Raw genomic sequence first — 5993 nt, forward strand, 5'->3', positions numbered from 1 at the left:
AATTAGATTAGTGGTGTAATTATAATTCTATATTAGACGTTAATATTAGAATTAGACTAACGGTGAATTAACGGTATTTAACGGAAAAGTTAAATGGATAATCATATAATTAAGGATATATTAGAAAAACTTTTAAAAAAATTAAAACCTGAACAATTTGAACCATTCATTTGATTTAATAATTTGGCGGTCATTTTTTCTACCCAATGTTAATAATTAAATAAATTCGTTGGTCAAATTCGCTAATATAATCTGCTAACTGCGGATTGTCAAACAAGGACATTGCAAGGTAGTTCTTACTTCAATTTGTTGTGTGATTTGAATACTCTCTTTGTCACAAAATCTCTCAAGTAGTTAATATGGTTGGCTTTATTAATTATATATTTTTTTTAATTTTTTCATGGTATTAATAAAATACTTGGTAAATAAATATATAGCATTATTTTGTATTATAACTTTGATATTTAATTAGAAAAATAGTGCACAAAAAAAGATAATAGACAATGTAGTGAATATAATCAATTGATGAATTTGAATGTAAAAATTTTTACATTTGAAAAAAATAAAGACAATATAACTAATGAAAATATTTCTCTTAATTAATTTATTGATAATGAATAATTTTTTTTCACTGAATTAAGACATTGTAAGGACAATGTAGCGAATATAATCAATTAATAAATTTGAATATAAAGAATTTTTATATTGTAGAAAAATAAAGACAATATAACTAATACAATTATTTCTCTTATTTAATTTATTGATAATGAATATTTTTTTTTGAATAAAGGCATTGTGGACACATAATTCTAAATTAAATGAATGCATATCTATAATTTTTTGTTGTAGCTACTAAATTATTATTTATATATATAATTTAATAAGAGTAAAATAGAGTACTAATTATGCCAACTTTGATTGGGATGAGGTTCGAACCTAAGACCTTTTTTTTTTTTTTTTTTTTTTTTATTGAAATCAATGAGTAAGTTAACGGTAAACTAACGGCAATTCTTAAAATTTTAACGGAATTAGTAACGGTGTGTGGGTATTTTAGGAAATTTTAGTGTAAAATTTAAATCTTATCAATCTTTTAATCAATCTGAGCCATTCATTTGATTAAAATCTGTGACCGCCATTTTTTCTACCCATTATAGGCCTAACTCTCTTGGGCTCTTATTAGTATAGTAGATATATATATATATATATATATATATATATATATATATATATATATATATATATATATATATATATATATATATTAGAAGTAGATTTATTGATAATGATTAATTTTTTTTGAATAAACGTAGGCATTGTAGAGACAATGTAGTGAATATAATTAATTGATGAATTTGAATGTAAATAATATTTATATTGGAGAAAAATAAAGAAAATATAACTAATGAAATTATTTTTCTTATTTAATTTATTGATAATGATTTTTTTTTTTGAATAAAGGCATTGTAGACACATAATTATAAATTAAAGAAATGCATATGTATTATTTTTTGTTGTACCTACTAAATTAGTATTTCTATCTACTATCTACTATATATATACTAATAAGAGCCCAAGAGAGTTAGGCCTATAATGGGTAGAAAAAATGGCGGTCACAGATTTTAATCAAATGAATGGCTCAGATTAATTAAAAGATTGATCAGATTTAAATTTTACACTAAAATTTCCTAAAATACCCACACACCGTTACTAATTCCGTTAAAATTTTAAGAATTGCCGTTAGTTCACCGTTAACTTACTCATTGATTTCAATAAAAAAAGGTCTTAGGTTCGAACCTCATCCAATCAAAGTTGGCATAATTAGTATTCTATTTTACTCTTATTAAATTATATAAATAATAATTTAGTAGTTACAACAAAAAATAATACATATGCATTTCTTTAATTTAGAATTATGTGTCCGCAATGCCTTTATTCAAAAAAAATAAAAATTATTCATTATCAATCAATTAAATAAGAGAAATAATTTTATTAGTTATATTGTCTTTATTTTTCTTCAATATAAAAATTCTTTATATTCAAATTTATTAATTGATTATATTCGCTACATTATCCTTACAATCTCTTTATTCAGTGAAAAAAAATTTATTAATTATCAATAAATTAATTAAAAGAAATATTTTCATTAGTTATATTGTCTTTATTTTTCTCAAATGTAAAAATTTTTACATTCAAATTCATCAATTGATTATATTCACTACATTATCTATTATCTTTTTTTGTGCACTATTTTTCTAATTAAATATCAAAGTTATAATACAAAATAATGCTATATATTTATTTACCAAGTATTTTATTAATACCATGAAAAAATTAAAAAAATATAATTAATAAAGTCAACCATATTAACTACTTGAGAGATTTTGTGACAACGAGAGTATTCAAATCACACAACAAATTGAAGTGAGAACTACCTCGCAATGTCCTTGTTTGACAATCAGCAGTTAGCGGTTAACGTTAGCGGATTATACTAGCGGATTTGACCAGCGAATTTATTTAATTATTAATATTGGGTAGAAAAAATGATCGCCAAATTAATAAATCAAATGAATGGTTCATATTGTTCAGGTTTTAATTTTTTCTTTTAAGATTTTCTAATTTATCCTAAATTATATGATTATCCATTTAACTTTTCCGTTAATTCACCGTTAGTGTAATTCTAATATTAAAGTCTAATATAGAATTATAACTACACCATTAATCTAATTCTAATATTAAAGTCTTAATAGAACTTAACCACAAATCATAATGTCGGAATCTCCTCAAACAATATTAGTATATATTTAATACTTTATGTCCTAATTTTTATTTGTTCTCCCTTATGTCCCGTATTTGGTTTCAACGATACATATACAATTATTTTATTGACAATTATAATCAATCTTGACTATATTATCTTGCATTTGTAAACTTAGAATTACCTATTTAACCCGCACGGGCTTAGCTCAATGGTTTAGTGGGTAGTATTTGGGAGAAGAGACGAAGGTTTGAACCTCGGCCTTGTGCGTATCAGCATTTGGCCCTGTCTGCTGAACCATTGAGTCACCGTGATTTACAACTTCCCACAATGCTCTGTCGGGTCGGAGTGTGGGGGGCCCTTGGGGTTGGGGACTCAACCTTTGGGAGAAGAATTACCTATTTAAATACGCAAATTCAACCTTCAATTATCTATGCATGAACAATTTCAATATAATCCTGTCTTAATATACTTTAAAGTACTTATTTAAAAAAAAAGCATTGGGCATTATCCCAATCGCGCAATGCGCGTAAAAAACTAGTAATTTAATAAGAGTAAAATAGAGTAATAATTATGTCAACTTTGATTGGGATGGGGTTCGAACATAAGACCTTTCTTATTGAAATTAATGAGTATGTTAACGGTGAACTAACAGAAATTAACAGGAAAAATAATATTTAACGGAAAAGTTAACGGAAAATCATAAAATTAAGGATAATTTAGGAAATCTCAAGGAAAAATTAAAATCTGATCAATCTGAGCCATTCATTTGATTAAAAAATTTGACCGCCATTTTTTCTACCCATTATAGGCCTAACTCTCTTGGGCTCTTATTAGTATAGTAGATAGTAGATATATACTAGTTTTTTACGCGCATTGCGCGATTGAGATAATGTCCAATGTTTTTTTTTTTTTAAATAAGTATTAGAATTGTTCATGCATAGATAATTGAATGTTGAATTTGCGTATTTAAATTGGTAATTCTAAGTTTACAAATGCAAAATAATATAGCCAAGATTGATTATAATTGTCAATAAAATAATTGTATGGGTATGATTGAAACCAAATACGAGACATAAGGGAGAGCAAATAAAAATTAAAGCATATAATATTAAAAATATACTAATATTGTTTGAGGAGATTCTGGTGGTTAGCGTTCTATTAAGACTTTAATATTAGAATTAGATTAATGTTGTAGTTATAATTCTATATTAGACTTTAATATTAGAATTAGACTAACGGTGAATTAACAAAATTTAATGGAAAAGTTAACGGATCGGATAATCATATAATTAAGGATAAATTAGAAAATCTCAAGGAAAAATTAAAATCTGAACAATCTGAACTATTCATTTGATTTAATAATTTGACAGTCATTTTTTCTACCAAATGTTTATAATTAAATAAATATTTGAAAGTATATAAATGCAAGATTATATATGAAAAATTGTTTTGTATATTCAACAGTTTGAAGCAATAATTTGTTCCAAACCACTGAAAATACAAACATTGCAATTTACAATATTTTCACTTAACGTTTTTTAGAATGATTTCTCCAAAACACATCTATATTTAAAAAAAAAATTATTAAAAACAATTATTATTATTATTATTATTATTATTATTATTATTATTATTATTATTATTATTATTATTATTATTATTATTATTATTATTATTATTATTATTATTATTATTATATGTATACCCTTAGGTCATTTTAAATGTTAATTTAAACAGCTAATTTTTTTAAATATTTTTTTACCAACCGTTGATATAATTCGCTGGTAAAATCCGTTGATATAATTCGCTGGTCACTGCTGATTGTCAAACAAGGACATTGCGAGGTAGTTTCTCACTTCAATTTGTTGTGTGATTTGAATACTCTCTTTGTCAACAAATCCCTCAAGTAGTTAATATAATTGGCTTTATTATTTTAAAATTTTTTAAATTTTTTCATGGTATTAATAAAATACTTGGTAAATGAATATATAGCATTTTTTTTTTGTATTATAACTTTGATATTTAATTAAAAAAATAGTGCACAAAAAAGATAATATACAATGTAGTGAATATAAGCAATTGATGAATTTGAATGTAAAGAATTTTTACATTGGAGAAAAATGAAGACAATATAACTAATGGAATTTTTTTTCTTAATTAATTTATTGATAATGAATTATTATTTTTTAATAAAGACGACATTGTAGGGACACTGTAGCGAATATAATCAATTGATGAATTTGAATTTTGAATGTAAATAATTTTTATATTGGAGAAAAATAAAGACAATATAACTAATGAAATTATTTCTCTTATTTACTTTATTGATACTGAATAATTGTTTTTGAATAAAGGCATTGTAGACACATAATTCTAAATTAAAGAAATGCATATGTATTATTTTTTTGTTGTAGCTACTAAATTATTATTATTTAATTTAATAAGAGTAAAATAGAGTACTAATTATGTCAATTTTGATTGGGGTGTGGTTTGAACCTAAGACCTTTCTTATTGAAATCAATGAGTAAGTTAACAGTGAACTAACAGGAATTAACGGAAAATATAATATTTAACGGAAAAGTTAACGGATAATCATATTCATTAAGGATAAATTAGGAAATCTCAAAGAAAAATTAAAATTTGATAAATCTGAGCCATTCATTTGATTAAAAAATTTGACCGCCATTTTTTCTACCCATTATAGGCCTAACTCTCTTGGGCTCTTATTACTATATATATATATATATATATATATATATATATATATATATATATAGTAGATAGATAGAAGTAAATTTTAAAAGGTATGTGTGTCAAACAATAATTTTTCGTTTGCAATGTTTATACCTATAATAATTGCATCAAGAAGTTGAACAATGGCATATCACTACCTGCCCGAAACAAAGCCTGATTGAGGGCTATCGGCAAAATATTAAAATGTGGCTGCTGGGATTCGAGCCCAGGTCTCCACGGCCACAACGTGGAATTCTTACCACTAAACTACAGCCACTTTTGTGTAATAGTTTGAGTTTTTATCACTTCTCTTCTGAATAATTATTTTGTCTCAAATCTAATCTAATACTAAAATATATAATAAAATTCTTTCAATTTGATTGCATTAATTTTGAAATGTAAAAGGCTAATTACAAATTTAATTATGTATTCCCTCTGTCTCATTTTATCTGTCATACTTACTATTCATTAGTCAAATCAATTCTTTCTTCTTTTTTATTTT

General features: G+C 24.3%; 1 non-coding gene across 1 annotated transcript; it reads right to left on the reverse strand.

Moving 5' to 3' along the window:
- Positions 1 to 5696: 5696 nt before the first annotated feature.
- On the reverse strand, positions 5697 to 5768 carry TRNAH-GUG. The gene has a single exon. It is a non-coding gene; the product is annotated as a tRNA-His (tRNA).
- Positions 5769 to 5993: the final 225 nt, after the last annotated feature.

Source organism: Ipomoea nil, unplaced genomic scaffold (assembly GCF_001879475.1).
Source record: "Ipomoea nil cultivar Tokyo-kokei standard unplaced genomic scaffold, Asagao_1.1 scaffold2705, whole genome shotgun sequence".
NCBI lineage: Eukaryota > Viridiplantae > Streptophyta > Magnoliopsida > Solanales > Convolvulaceae > Ipomoea > Ipomoea nil.